The following is a 16,266-nucleotide window of genomic DNA, read 5'->3' as shown; positions in this document are numbered from 1 at the left end:
TTTATAGGAAAACCCTCCCTTTTTTTTACTAAGTATGTGTGAAATGCAAGTTTTAGGGAGACAGTGTGTGTGCGCACACCTTCTGTCACATCGGGGGAAAGAGGGGGGAAAGGAAGGCTAGAGTGACCGGAAGTGGCTGGTTAAGCCAACAGAAACAAAATGAAATTCATGGAGAATTTAGTGGACAGAGAAAGGGGAGTACCCAGCAAAAAACATTGGAACAAAGCACCTACATGCAGCAAAGCAGCAAAGTGGAGATGGTTTTTCCTTCACTTTTTGCATTTTCAGGGGATTGGTTTAATATGGATCTAACAAAGAAAGCAGCGGCATACCTTCCCCTTGCCTGCAACATCATGTGAACCCTGCAAATTAAACAGGGATGCAAGTAGCACCAATCTCACATTAAATCAGCTCAGAGAGTCTTCCAGCCCTTCTTGGAGATACTGGGGATTGAACATGGGACCTTCTGCATATAAAGCAAGTGCTCTGCTGCTAAGCTATGGTCCTCCCCTGACACTTGGTAACTCCTAGGGCTGGAGGGAGAGAGTTCTTTGGGCTGCTGTTTCTGAGCTTTGCAGACCTTTCTTGTGACACACCAAATTGTGCATAGATCTTCATCTATGTCTGCCAACCCCAGGGGCTCAATAAATCTCCCAGATTTAACAGAGATAGAGAAAAGGACTGTCACACATCTTTCAGGCAGAATGGTTAGTGGGCTGCATCAGCTGTGAGGGTCCTAAATTGTGCTGGCCCAGCCTAGGAGATAAGATATTGAGAGTACTGGGTTCTCTTTAAAGAATTTTGCCCCAAAGGCTGCAAAAGATCAACCCTATTCCTCACTGAAATGGGCCCACCACAGCATGGCAGGTCTTTGAAGTTCAAATCAAACTTCTGACTTTTTTATTAAAAAGGCATTCTCTGTTCTAAAGCTAAACCTGAGGTGTCGACTGTATAGCCTTGCCATTCTGTATCTTCTGGAAAAGATAGTCGTGTGCTGAAACTTTGCTTCATCCTGTACCGTTTCTGGCAGGTCTAACATTTTCCTCCAATTAAAATCAAAAGTTTCCTTGTTGCATCTTAATGCCATTACAACTTGTTTTGTTCTTGTGTACTAATGAGAGTAATGGCTCCATGTCTTTGGTGTTACTGCCCTTTACATGTCTGAAGACAGCAATGCCTCCCTTCTGTCTTTCCCCTAGAAAGAAGAGGCTCCCACCTCTGAAGCTTCCTTCTTCAGAATTCTTATTTACTAACTTCATCATCATTTCCGTTGCTCTCACCTGAACTCTCTCCACTTTTTCTCTCTCTGTCTCTTCTCAAATGTGGTGCCCCACAAGGCATACAGCTCTCCAAATGAGGCTTGCCGATGCCAAGCTAAATATTAAGAGCCAAAAGTCCATCCCAAACTATACAGGCTAAGTGCCAAAAAAAGCAGGATAATTACCTCCCTTGTTCATTTATTTTGAACACGTGATAGTACTATTAACATAAACCACTATCATATTGTCCTGTTGGCCTGTATTCAGTTTTATCTGTTTTTACTCTTATCGGTGGGCATAACCATTCCAACTTATTTTAAGAAAAGTAACAGTCATTGCAATCCTGTGGACACTTACATGAGAATAAGTTCCATTTAACTCAATGAGACTTAATTCAGAGTAGATATGCATAGGATTATGCTGTGATCCCTATAATCAACTGAAGGGCTAATATAGACTATACCCAGTGAAGTGAGTCCTCCTGTTTCAGAAAATGTTCTGTAGCAGAAATTACAATAGATACTATTTTTCTTTAAAGTTTATATATCAGTTTTCAAAATTAATTTACAAACCAGCTTACAGTATAAGAATGTAATAGTATAACATCTAAAAGCAAAAATTCCAGTGTCAACAAAGTACAGTTTAAATCAGTCATACAGTTAGAGCATAATGTGAAATCTAGTGTATTTCTTCCACCCTTGACAATTGTTGTTGTTATGTGCCTTCAAGTCGATTACAACTTATAGCGACCCTATGAATAAGCTTTTTTTAAAAAAGGTCTACTTGAAATAAACCAATGAGGACAATGAACATTTCCTAGATTTCCAGATTAGCAGGTTTTCCCATTCAGAAGTACCTAATTTGTTTGCCCTCATTCATTCCAGAACCTCACCCAGTGGTTTCATGTAGATGTTAAATACCTTCTACCTGCTATCTCAATTAGCATAAATAATGGAGACCTTAGTCCCTGATTGAAATTCTCAAAGCTTGGTGTTTTCATCACTTGGTAGGCTGCTGTCCTTTGTCTAATCGTTAAGAGTTTAAATCTTAAGCTCTTTAGACTCTTTCCTTGTGTTTGTCTCCTGGTTCCTGCTTAGGAGACACATATTGGGCTGGAGATGCTACAATGCAATGAGAAAGCAAGTAAGATGAATCTAGGGGACCAAGAAGGATAATAGAACCCCAATAAAGACATTGTTTGTGTAGCTTGCAGGCTCCTGCTAACCCCCCTAGAACCCTATAGCTTTCAGAATTGCAGGGGTAAACTTGGAGGTTTGGGAACAAGAAGACATATAAAGGAACCCCAAACTGGGAACCCCCACCCCCAAATCTTAAAGGTCTCTTGAAATCATTTTTTTACTGGTTCCTCATTGTTTGAGCAACATTTTCGGAGAATATCATGGAAAAGATGCAATGCCAGTGTGGAATCTAGGGTGTTTGTGAAATAGAAGTGCAGATTTTAAACATCTTCAAATAATGAACATTTGTCCTGATGTTTTAAAATTGATATCTGGAGATACAGGTTAGTTCTCACTCAGTACAGAATCCCTGTGTTGGTAGTAAGGCCCTTGTAAACACTTGACAGTGGAATCCCATGCATGTTTACTCATAAGTATATCACCTCGTTTTCAATGGGACTGACTTTCCGGTAAGTTTGTAAGCTCATTTACTTAGAAGCACAAGTGAACCAGCCCTGTAGCAGCCTTCCTTGTTAGGTGTGGCAGCCACATTTCTAGGTGTGGCATTTGGGGGGGGGGACATGCACAGCTCCAGCTAATTCTCTCTCTCTCTCTCTCTCTCTCTCTCTCTCTCTCTCTCTCTCTCTCTCTCACACACACACACACACACACACACACACACACACACAGAGAGAGAGAGAGAGAGAGAGAGAGAGAGAGAGAGAGAGAGAGAGGTGGCAAGCATGTGAGGCTCAGGGGAAGGGGAAGGCAGTGACCTTCCTCCTCACTCCTCCCCCATGGAGAGAGTGTATTAACTTACATAATAGGCTATGTAAAGGTCAAGTTAACTGAAAAATTAGTAAGAACACCAGGAATTAAATGACTGACGTTTTTTGTTTCATTTTTTAAAAAAGGTGTAAAACAAAATAGTTTATGCCATTGGTTCCCAAACTTTCCCCCCCATGAACCTCTTGAAAATTGTTGATGGCGGACCGCTTAACAATTATTCTGCCAGTTGTAGCAATTATAATACACTGTGCTAGGTGCTGTATGGTTTCTCATTGTATCTTTATTGCTTCTTTTATTTCTTATATGATATTTCAGAGCTTGGAAAAGTTACTTTTTTGAACTACAACTCCCATCAGTCCCAGCCAGCATGGCCACTGGATTGGGCTGATGGGAGTTGTAGTTCAAAAAAGTAACTTTTCCAAGCTCTGTGATATTTTATTATATTACAGTTTGCATTCCATAGAATTCAAATTGTAATTCAATAAAATACAAAAGAAGAAATAAAAGAAGCAATAAAAATATAGTTAGAAATCAATGTGACTGTTTAATGAGACATGCTGTGAACCACCTGAATGAAGCTCACAGACCACTGGTGGTCCACGGACCATAGTTTGGGAATCCCTAGTTTATGCTATAACTAAGAAGTTAAAAGCTGGTGTGGAGATTGTTTCCTCAAAAAAAAAGTTTTAGTCTTGCATCATGACAACACCAATACAAAAAAACAGGTTTAGAAAAAGAATAAGAGTACATTACAATGCAACCATAGCCAAGCATTTAGGGAGAGTGGTGCTGGTAATAATATGCTTACTTTCTTGTTGAAGTCAATGAGATTGACTCTTTAACTTTGTAAAATATTTACTGTATAATAGATTTCCTTTCGAAAACTAATAAAAATGCTTGGTAAACATGCAAGAAAACTTTCTGAATGGTGTTCATAATACACTTTTTCAGAGAGCAAAAAAAAAAAATGGATAGCACCTAAAAATCATACTTTAGAACAAGTGCAGCTTTCGGTTTTTACTTGAATTAAAGCAATTTAATTTTTTTATCAAAATTAAGCATAGCTGTCCTTTCTTTTTCAAATGCAAGAAATGTTAAATGCTTGTGAGTCACTGAACCCCAAAACTCATGTTGAGTTGCACACATTGGGAAAACCAGAAATTAGGCCTTAATTGCATCCTAAGTGGCCAGCCACCAGCTAACTGTAATGTGCACAGCAGTGTTTCTATTCCTCTAAGGCTGTTTTCATCCTTTGCCATCAAGTACTCAAAAAGAAGAAGAAAAAATAGCCACTACGATTGCAATTATAGTGAGTGCTTTAAAAGAGTAAAGGGTAACTTAGGGTAGATATTTTTCCAGATCACTTTATCTCTTTATTTCACCCTTTAGCAATAAACACCCAGTCCTGCTCTACTCATTATAATAATTGAGAATAAACAAACTCTTACTTCTTACTACAGGCAAACAGACATCATCATCATCATTATTAATATCCTGCCCTTTCTCCTAGTAGGGGCTCAGGGCGACAAAGAAAAACACTAAAAACCTCAAGGGCAGCCCCACATATAGCACATTACAATAATCCAGGCTGGAGGTTGCCAGTGCATGGTCAACCATGGTCAGTCTATCCAGGTCCAGAAATGGCTACAGCTGTCTTACCAGTTGAAACTGGTAAAAGGCACTCCTAGCCACTGAGCTCACCTGGGCCTGTAGCGACAAAGATGGACCCAGGAGCACCCCCAGACTACGAACCTCCTCTTTCAGAGGGAGTACAACTTCATTTAAAGCAGGCAACTGACCAATTATCCGAACTCGGGAACCCACAGCACTTCCATCTTGCTAGGATTCAGACTCAGTTTATTGATCCTTACCCAGCCCACCACTGAGTCCAGGCATCTTGATTCAGATGTTACAGAGAAATAGAGCTGGGTCTCATCAGCATACTGCTGACACCTCGCCTCAAATCTCCTGATGACCACTCCCAAGGGCTTCATACAGATGTTAAACAGCATCAGACCACTCCCAAGGGCTTCATACAGATGTTAAACAGCATCAGGGACAATATGGCACCCTGTGGCACCCCACAGCACAACTGCCCAGGGGCCGAAAGACAGTCACCCAATGCTATTCCCCCTCAGTCAGGGAAAGTCTTGGGTGAGCAGACTTTTGGCAGTTCTTCCAGATAAGGCTCTTGTGCACTCACCCTGCCTTATTCACTGGATTTTTCAGAGGTCCTATTTGTTAAATTGTTCCTGTTCTTAAAACAAGCTGTCATTCTTTAGATGGAGGCTGTCATTGTGCATCATGTCACAAAATTAAAAAGTCAATTTCCCAAAAATTCCTGGGGGGAGGTGGACAGCTCTGGAGGGGCAGTGCCCCATCTCCCCCCCCATAGGGCTGCATTGAACATAGGCAGACTTATTTCTGAATCAACATGCACAGGATTGGACTGTAAGGCATTTTTAAGTATTACATGAGATTCTTCCTTTCCAGGAGGCACTTTTGGCTCAGTTTCCAGAGTCTTGCATGAAACAATGCACTGCTACATTGTTTGGTTGTTGCACTACACTTCGAAGGATGTAAGTAACAATGCAAAAGATTTCTCTAAAGACTGTTGCCTGCAATTAACTGAATTACTTCGACAGGGTGTAGCTACAACAGACTGAAAATGGAGCCTGCCACTGTGCCAGTGGCTGCCTGATGATCCTGCTGTGCCAGCAGAGGGAGAGAAAAAAATGCCAGCTCTCCATGAATTGCCAGCTCTCCTGCTGTGACAGCAGGTCTTGCTTGCTTGCTTGATTTAATGTCACCAATTACCATATCTTTGTAATTATGATCTATGTCTGATGAGGATGGTGGAACCTTTAAGGCCTTGAGCAGAGGATCTCAGTCTTATAAGGTTATAATGCCTTCCATTGATCTTCCTGTTTAATGTTTCATCAGCTCTGCAACCAATTGATCATTCCTTGAATAAAAACTGTAGCATGACTATACGCCAACACTTGTGATTCATTTTCACTTAGCTAATCAAAACGTTGTTCCACAAGACCCTGATGATGTTCAAGATGCTTTGTAGGAGGTATTGCCTCAATCCAAACTGGCTGCCTCAGATGGCATATTTCTTGAAGCCTTATCAAAATACAAGACATGAGTTATTAATCATACTATCTTCTCTGAAATGTCTATCAGTTGGCCCACAGCGCTGTTGCACTGCTGTTTGCTAGTTAATAAAGCCCATTTAGTACTTTTTTGTACATAAGGATATCTAACATCTAACACATAAAGATATATAACACATAGACATACATGTACACACACACACACACAAATTTGCAGTACTACTTATATTTGTGAAATTAAGAAAAAGTGCTGAGCAAATCCATTGTAACCATTATACATTTCTGCTCCGATCCAGCAAAAGTTACCATTGAGCTGGCTCACACATAACACGAAGCCAAACCTGGGCTCGTGGTTTGTCTTGCTCCAGAAAAACCGTGAGCTTTAACCAAGATTTGTTCTTGGGGTTAACAGCTCATACTTTGTCTGGAGGAAATAAACTGTGAGCTTGGGTTCAGGAAATATGCTAAACCAAACTGTGGCTTAGGTCACAGTGGCAGGACCAGGAGAATAGTGCAGGAGCCACGGTATCCTCTCCAGAATCCCTCACACTCATGAGCTAATACTACATTATGGTTTGGCTTAGTTTTATATGCAAACCAGCTCTATGTGTGGAGTCTCATGCAAATATACATCTGGACTCACGTTTGATATTATTGTAGAATATGGGGGTGTGACCGGAGAAGATTAATGGAGCCAGAAGGACTGCTTGAAATTTTAGTCAAACCTGCTGGCCAGACTCTAATAATTTATGGTTGGACAATTGCTTTTTTGAGACAGAGTCACCCTGGAAAGTTCCGAACAGGAAAAAGGCAATCAGAGAAGAGGGCAACCTTTTCCCCACTGCCAGCTAAGGATGTCTTAATCTAGGTGTTGTTCTTTTCCCACACAAACATTAAATGAAAACATCCTTAGTGGGGGATTGCAGTTTCAGCTGGCAGAGGCACAGAAATAGAAAACTAATTTGGGGACCCTCTAAGCTAACGGCCTGTTTGGGTGCTTGCTGTCTCTCTCCAGAGATCAGATGTGGAAGCAGTGGGCTTTGGATACCTGTTGGAGTACTGTCTCTCTCTATGCTCAACCGGTGTATTTGTAGATAAACTCAAATTTTATATAGCCAATAAGTCTCCAGTGACCTCCTTCCCTGGGAAACCAAACCTGGATAAGTGCTGCACCCCTAGAAAGTATCATTCAGAAGAGTGGGGTGAGCTTCAGTATATTCCTCTAGGCTCCAATGAATTGGCTGAATGAGTCTTTTGATATTTTGTTGATTATATAGTACTGAAGATATTCATACTAACCATCAAACAATTATCTCACAGTTTGTTGCAGAGTACAGTTTTATAACATTTATTTCACTTCCCAAAAATAACGAGCAAACATAGCAACCTAATCACATTTACTTTAGATTTAGAAAATAATTATCTTATCTTGTTTAGTTACTTGATCAGCTGACCACCTGTCTTTTAAGTACTTTTCTATGTAGAATTTGTCCAGATTTTTCTTGACAGATAAACTGACAGAAGTCTGGATATTAGTGGATTGATAACATTAGGATAACGTTTTTCAAAAGAATGCTATCAACCCAGCTATTGCTTTTGGAAAAAAGTGCTTTTTTAAATAATTGAGTATAGGTTATGATACTTAAACACACACACACACACACACACACGCATGCACACACACACAAATGATTAATATAAATGAGGAGTTACAGTGCTTTGCCCAGTCAAAAAGAATGGAGAACAATGTGGGGCTGCAAGCTTTTGAACTCTGAAATTCTCTTGAAAGTCTCTTGATCTGATGTTCAGAAATAGGTCACAAGTCCTATTTGTGGCCTAATGCTGAAATAAGACACAGGCACAATTCCTTGGGTTAAAACCATGGGGCACTTTATTAAGCAGAATCCAATTAGAGTAATTAACCTGCAAAGGGGAAATTAACTGCGGGAGCATCCTGATGAACCAGGCAAAGCCTGCTTGCAGCTATAGGGCAACCAAACCCTGTCTGATCCAGGGCCTGCCCCTTTGCCAGACCCTAGCTCAGGCCCCACCCTGAAGGTGCGTAGGGGGTCCAACTCATGTCACCCCCCCAGTGCCCTGAAACTGAGCAGATGAGGCACGTTGGCCACAAAGGCGGCCCATATTCTATCCCCTAGCTGTATAGCTCTGAGCTGCAGGCCTCCGGACTGCCTATCACCCACAAAGGTGCCTAAAGGTGTCACCTAGCTGCCCTTCCCCTTTTAACCTTTTCCCACACTTCTTTACCACCAAAGGGGGAGGCCTCTGCTTAGTGTCCTTTTACCTCGCACCTGATAAGAATCTCATATAGGCCCCTCTGCAGGTCCATCAGCAGGGTATCTTTGCCCACGTCAGTCATATGCACACCGTGTGGCAAAAACAACTCCAACCTATTGTGTCTTATCACTGGGTGATGAATAACAAGAACCCCAGAGTCCCTCAGAGCCTTCTGGATTCACCTATTAACCTTTTTTGTGAGTCCTGACCATCCCCCTGGGGTCACCAGTGTAATTCCATTTCCTGCATGGCAGGATGTCCGACCACACCAAGTGCACCCCTGGCCAGTGATGTGCAATGGCCTGGAGGTCACTACATGCCTGCTCAGTTAGCGCCTTGCCCTTCAACAAACCCAGGTCATTACCCCCCAGGTAGATGACAAGAAACTGGGGCAGAGCCCGCTCCACAGCCGGCTGGAACAATGCGGGGAGGAGCCTGTCCCAACGCATCCCGTGGCAGCTGAACCACTGCACTGAGGACCATTGACTAAGTCCCAGCTGCATACCAAAGGAAGACTTTGCTGCTCTGCTGCCTGCCCAGAAAACCATGCTGTGGCACCAGAGGAGGATGTGCGCCTGTTCCATTCCTTTCCAGCGGCCTGTCAAAACAAACAACATTCAACATCAGGAGGAAGGGGTAACAAATTAGCAGCTAGCCTTCAGCATCCCAGCAAGTGGTCTAATATAAGTTTTGTACGCATCAGAGTGCCATCTGCCCACTGCCTGTAGCCTTTCTTTTGAAAAGCCCAGGTGGGCAGCTGTGGAGGCCGCGCCTATCCGGAAGCAGTGTGTCCTGAAATTACGTGGGTCTACACCTAAGTTGCTCAGCGTGGCCTTCGCCACTGCCCAAAACTGATACTTGGTGAGGGGCTGGGCATCCCTGTGTGTGAATAGGTACCCTGACTGCGGCCCCCGAACTGCCACAAAGTGCCATAGGGCTGTTGCTGGGCAGAGCTCCTCCTGCTGAGAGGGGGCTAATATAATCAGGCGTCCCTTCCAATGTTGGTCTGTCTTGAGTTGCAGGAGGGCCCACTCCTCCTTCCAGCTGAGGTCGGAAGCCAGAAGGGCCCGAAGAAAGTAGTCTGTCTTACAACCCTCCACCACCTCCCCAATTCGAAAGCCCCCCCAAAACAGGGCGAGGGCAGCCGCGTGGTATAGCAGCACCTCGAAAGGAGAAGAATTTTAGTCCTTCCACTGTCTCTGCAGGCCAAACAGTAGTTACGGGGAAAGGGCAAGGCAGGCATCCAGGGGTATGGGTACTCACAGGACCAAACCTGTAGCATACGGCGGACCCTAACATCGCCAGAGTAGTCCTGAAAGCCCTGTGCCTTGGCTAGGAAAGAGAGCTGAGACCTTACCTCTGATGGTCCTGACCGAAAGGCCCCTCTTTTTGCCCTCCAAGCAGAACTCCATAAGATGCTCCACAGGGTTGGGCTACTCCTGGGCATAGCCCCTGTCCTCTCTGAAATTTGATACCTCCCTACCTGCTCTCCAGTAGCTGGCCATAGTGCTGGGTGCAATGGACAGGCTTATGGCCCTTTCTGAGTCACTCCTCCAATCTCCCATAGTGCTGGGGGGGGCACATCTGGCTGAGCCCTTGCCAATGATGCCAGCTGGTGAAACCTCTCCATCTGGTTCTGTGATAGAGCATTGGCAATACTGTTATCAATACCTAGAACGTGGTGCGCCAGGAACAGGATATTATGGTGAAGACAATGCAGCACGAATGCTCGCACAAGGCGCATGGCATTGGGGTTTCTTGAAGACAGGGTGTTGTTGACATGTATCATAGGTAGGTTGTCACACCAAATGTGGACTGAGGAATTACACAACCTGTCTGGCCAGAGGTGCGCTGCCACGACAATGGGAAAGAACTCCAGGAAAGTAAGGTCTTGGGTTAATCCAGCCTGTGCCCAGCCCTGTGGCCACCTGTCATTGCACCATGAGTCATTGAAAATAACTCCAAAACCGAAAGAACCTGAGGTGTCAGAGTGCACCAGTAGCTCAGCTTCTAACAGGTGATCCCTTCTCCAAAGGGAGACCCCATTAAATTACCGCAAAAAGGTAGACCACACTGCTAGGTCGGCTCTAGGAGCAGCTGTAAACTGTGTGTGGTGTTGGGGTCATGATAAGCCAGACACGGCATCATATACGTGCCACAATAATGCATGCCTGGGTGCTACAACCCTGCATGCGAAATTCATATGGCCAGCCAGTTCCTGGAATGTGGACAATGTCACTTTCCTGGACCTAACGACTTCTGAGATTTTCCCCTGAAGGGCCACCAGCTTGTCTTGAGGGAGCCTACAGCACTGGGCCATGGTATCGATCTCGATGCCCAGAAAAGTGAGAGCAGTGGATGGGCCCTAGGTTTTCTCAGCTGCAAGGGGGACACCGAGTTCCTTTGCCAGCGCAGCGAAATGGCCAATAAAGGCCTTACATACTCCAGAGTCTGCAGGGCCTGCAGTCATCCAAGTAGTGCACCATTGATTGCAGGCCTGCCCGTCTCCTGACTGCCCACTCCAGGAAAGAGCTGAAGTGCTCGAAAACCGAATATGAAATTGAACAGCCCATAAGCAACATCCTATCCACATAATATTCACCTGCAAAAGTGAAGCCCAACAGTTCAAAGTCCTGTGGGTAAACAGGGAGGAGAAGGAAGGCTGATCTGATGTCACAGTCAAATGATGTGTAGCGGACAGAACCCAGGGCCAGCAGGATAAAGTCATTGACAGACTCACCCTGAGGGTAGGACAGGTGGTGTATGAAGCGAAATTTGCCTGGTGCCTTCTTGGGAACCAGGCCCAGCAGGGAAACTCTGAGCAAGGGGATGGATGGCGCCAAAAAGGGGCCCAACACTTGGCCCGCCTTCCTTTCTTTTTCAGTTTTTCCTAGCACAACCGATTCCATGCCCACCACTGACTTAAGATTGTGGGACAGAAAGACATGCCTGGGACCTGAGTAGAGGATCCAAAAACCAACTGTGAAGCCTTCCAACAAAAACTGCATCCTGGACTAAGGGGTAAAGACTAAGCAAACGTTGGAGCTCCGCAAGCTTAACTGGCTTTTCCCTGAGCTGTGCCTGCAGCTCCCTGCTTTCTCAGGCCAGTTGTTTCCCTGTTCCCACCTCTAAAGGGTCGGCCCCTGGGGCAACTGGGGCAGGCATGGGGCCCCCACATATTGCACACTCGTGTCTGAATCTGCATTGGCTCCAACTACAGAAACTGTGGGAGTTGAACTCCCAGCAAAGCAGGCGGGGTTGAACTTCCTGCCCCGTAGGCCCATGGGGAGGAGCTGCAGCCACTTGCCTAGGCAATAGGTAGCCGCTGTCGGTCCTGTCACCGGCCACAGGCTTGGAGCGTGACATAAACTGCAGCCACAGGTCAGCCTCCTTTTTGTCCCAGGGGAGGGAGGTATCAAAAGCTACCCTCATACGGAAAACCTCATCATACATAAGCCAAGCAGCCCTTTGGAACTCAGAATAACCTCGATAGATGATATCAAGGTATTTAATAAGGACTGAGCCCCTCTGTGGCTGTTTCTGCACCACCACCCCATGTACTTTAGGAATGCAGGCAGCCAGATAGCCCAGGTGTACTCTATGTGTCGCCAATTGAGTTTATCTGGTTCTGTATCATCACCCTTGTCCTTATCCTTTTTAACTGGTTCCCTGTATAAAAGTGAGAAGAGGTCCACATACTCCCCTTTCCATATTTTCTCCTTGGTGGCAGGCTGCAGGTGAAAGCCTAATGGGGCTGACATCTCCCCAAAAGGCATAGCCCCATCTCTAACAGAGCCAAGAGGGTCAGTGGCCTGTGCAGGAGGACTGGCAGATAAGGAGGACAGAGTACCCCCTTCTGTCGACATTCCTGCAGAGGACTGCCACACCTGTTCACAGGCCTCCAGTAGAGGAGGCTGTTGCTGTGGCAGGCTATCCCTGCCCCCAGGGGAAAACCCTGATTGCCCGTACACTTCCATCCCAGATGGAGGAGAAAGGGGCCAGTAGGGAAATCCCCATAGGGGCCAGCTCCACTGTGGCTGACCCTGCTGGTGTGCGGCTAAAGAAGACTCACCCAGTGTACCATCAGCTATAGGCCCCTGTGAGGACTGCGAAGTGGAAGCTGCCTCTGTTTCTGTGCTGGGTGACCTTGCATCAGTTATGCTGGGCCCGGCCTAGAGAGCATCTAGATGAGCTAGCAGCCTGGTTAGCCCTTCTCATGCTATGTCATGTTTGCCTGCGGGATTGCCTGGCCAATGGCTCCTTGGCTCTCATTGGGGCAATGCTGAACCTGAGGTGCGCCTGGCAGGCGTGAATGCTTAGCCTATTGCTCCTTTGCCCTTGTTAGCACAGGGTGAACCTGTGGAGTATCTGGCTGGCGTGAACCACCCTCTAAGGCTTCGAACCTGGCCAGGATGACTGCTCAGGGCTGCCCATCCCCTTTCCCCCCATCTGAAGGAACCAGAGGTGGGTGCCCACCCCTTGATTTGGGGGCCTTGCCCTTCCCCTTCTATCCCTGTTGCCCCCTTTTTGGTGGCATCCTCAGCTGCCTAACAGTGGTAGAAGTCCTAGGACTGATGTCTTCCCCCTAAACTGTATGCCCAATGGGCCCTGCCAGTAACCCTCCTTTCCTTTCTGCCCCCCGTGGCCCAAGCAAGCCTAAGGGCCTTCACTCGCCAGAAGAGAGTGGTGGAGACGCACGAAAAGCAGCAGAAAAGTATGTGACTAGCGATGGTGTGTGTGTAAGGAATAAGGCACCAACCCTGTCTAAGTAGGCTGCCTGCAGCCCGTAGCTGGGTGTGTGCGCAAGGTGTTAGCCTTGCAGCAAGAAGAGCCCTCGCGTGCCACGCATGGCTCCCCCTCCCCTATGTGCCCCAAACAAATAAGAAACGCAGCCTGAAGGTTGCCTAGCCTGCGTCATCTGCACTCCTCTTCTTTCTTCAGTGCTGCATGCATCTGGAGAATCTGGAGCCAAAGGTGCAGCGAGGAAGGAGCCACTGCGCTGCCCAGAAAGCCGCCAATCCAGCACCGCCACCGCGAGAAAAGAGCCACCGCACCGCCAAGGAAAGAGCAAAAGTTCCCCTCCTCCGAGAAATTCAAAGGAGGGTGGGAAGGAGGTGGTGCGGGTTTAAATCCCCTTGGCCGCCCTGCTCCCTTGTGGAGTGCCGCATCAGCGCGATGGCACTCCACACTCACCCCCTCAAGATGGCAGCTCGGGCTTCAGCTGTAGCCGCAGAGCTCACCCTGTGGCCCGGTAAGTCCCGGGGTGCAGAGCGGGATTGTCAAAACAGGATTTGTATTCAGCTGGACTTCCCATTAAGATCAGCTTCTAAGGCCCCATCTGACCTACACATATATACCACTTTAAATAGTCATGGCTTTCCCCAAACAATCCTGGGAGCTTCAGTTTGTTAAGGGTGCTAAAAACTGTTTTTGTTGAGGGTGCTGAGAGTTGTTAGGGGACCCCCTGCTTCCCTCACAGAGGTACAATTCCCAGAGATCTCTGGGAAGAGGGATTCACTGTCAAACCACTCTGCAGGTTTATAAGACACTGCAGGTGCTTATAAAAACATGCTGGTTTTGAAGGCTTGTTCTCATTCCTGTTTTAACATAGCAAAGATATTCTTTTACATTGGCTTTTTGTGTGTTAAACTAGTTTTGTATTGTATTGTTTTAATAGACATTCTATTATATTTCTGTATTTTAATAATTTCTGTATTTGTTAATCATTTTGGAACTTATTTTGGGTGTGTGAAGTGATATATAAATTTAATAAACATTTGTGATTTTCCAATACATATAAAAACAGGTTACTCCTTAGTGATCTTAAGAACATAAGAAGACCCTTGCTGGATCTGGCCAAAGGCCCATCTAGTCTAGCTTCTTGTTCTCACAGTGGCCAACCAGATGCCTATGGGAAGGCTGTAAGCAGGACGTGAGTGCAATACTTGTGTTTCAGAGCAGCTGGTATACAGAGGCATATTTCCTTCAGCATTGGAGACAGTCCAGAGCCATGATAGCTGGTGCCATCAGTAGCCATATCCTCAATTAATTTGTCTCTAAACCTCATTTAAGGCCATCTAAATTGGTGACCATCTTTACACCTTGTGGTATGCACGGTTCCAAACTGTGTAGGAAGGCTACATGGATAGAAAATGTTCCGTTTCAGGAGTTATCCTCTGGGAGGAGTCAGGTGAGCTGTGTAACCTCTGGGGTGGAGGGGCAAATGTGCATCCTCACACCTACTTTGTATCTGTGTTGATCCTTTGTGCAAGAAATGTGTGAAGAGGACTTGATTTTTGTCACTACGTTTTCAAGGCTGGGTCAGTGTGCCAAGCATCAGAAAAGAAGACTTGGGTTGCCTTCACTAAATTTTAAAAAAATATGATTGCACGAATTGACAATGCTGTCCCAGATGATAAATTTTGAATCCACCAGTGAGATTTGGAAGTGGGTTGCCAGGCCGCCAGTGCTTTGGCTGCGGGACACACCAGCTGAACAAAGTTTACAGAAGTAGGCCGTGTGGCTCATGAACAATAAAGAAATAAAATTCCATCATTTACTGTAGGAAAAAAAGTTTAGAAGCTGCTGATTTAAAAGCACACACCAAGATTCAGCAGAAAAGGTAATGACGACTCAGCACTCAGACAAAATGCTTTTTCAAAACACCTGCCTTAGCCTTTACGGTATTTTTTCTTGGGGGGTGGGAGGGGGTCTGTACTTTCTCAGACCAGTACTCCTGACTTCAACTAAGTGCTTTTGCTTCAATTATTTCTAAACCACTGAAGGGCCTTTCAATTAGTGCTGCTTGCATAATTCCACACAAGGGCTTCCAAAGCTGCCCATTACATGGCAAACATTCCTCCTGATTAAGCAGAGGAAGGAAGCACTTGATTGACTTTTGCAATAAATGCTGACATTCTGAGGCCAAGGATAAAACCCCTTTACGATCTTGAAAGTATCAAGGCTATCTTTAGCAAAGATTTCAGCTTCAAGTGAAGTGTTGGCATAGTCTTGGATTAATGTACATGTCTTAAAGCCTTCGGGTAGTGCAGGTTTCATCCTTTCATGCCAACACGCTGCGGACTTCTATTTTTCTGACATTGTGATATGACTTGCCACATAATGAAATCTTATGCTAAAGCTACAGAAAAGTGCAGTCAGGAGACGCCAAACCTTTTTTTAGTGTTTCAAAATGATCTATAACCCAAAATATGGGGTATTCTGGGGGAGAAGAGTTTTGTGCTTATTTGTGTACCAAGTGGCAGAGAATGGAGAGCAGCTTCTCTGCTGGGTTTATTTTAGTACAAGCACGTTAAATGGAATTGAAGTTAATTGACCTTTATATAATGCTTACACAGGACAGTACTTACGCTGTGCACATAGAGAGCAAATTTATTTGAAAAGCAAATTGCATTAATTGACATTCATTGTGCAGCTTTCTGTTGTTTATTGCTAGCTGCTCATATTAATAGTTTGTTGACGGTATAGATAGGACAAACATTTGTTTCTGATAAATAGGATTGTCAGCTGAGTAGGTTTTAATTAGATGAGTATTACCTGGGCTTTTGTTTGAAATTATAAGGTACTGTACAGTGTGGAGCTAATCAATTCAAGTAGAATTTTAAA

General features: G+C 45.1%; 1 long non-coding RNA gene across 1 annotated transcript in view; it reads left to right on the top strand.

Annotated features, from left to right (window-relative positions):
- Nucleotides 1–6,142, top strand: part of LOC133385270 (uncharacterized) — a 33,966-nt gene extending 27,824 nt beyond the window's left edge. Inside the window, exons 3-4 of the long non-coding RNA XR_009762839.1 lie at nucleotides 5,720–5,805; nucleotides 5,872–6,142. This is a non-coding gene — a long non-coding RNA (uncharacterized LOC133385270). The remainder of the gene's footprint in view (nucleotides 1–5,719; nucleotides 5,806–5,871) is intronic.
- The last annotated feature ends 10,124 nt before the right edge of the window (nucleotides 6,143–16,266 follow it).

This window comes from Rhineura floridana, chromosome 5 (assembly GCF_030035675.1).
Source record: "Rhineura floridana isolate rRhiFlo1 chromosome 5, rRhiFlo1.hap2, whole genome shotgun sequence".
Lineage (NCBI taxonomy): Eukaryota > Metazoa > Chordata > Lepidosauria > Squamata > Rhineuridae > Rhineura > Rhineura floridana.
This window is presented reverse-complemented; position numbering and strand designations above follow the sequence as displayed.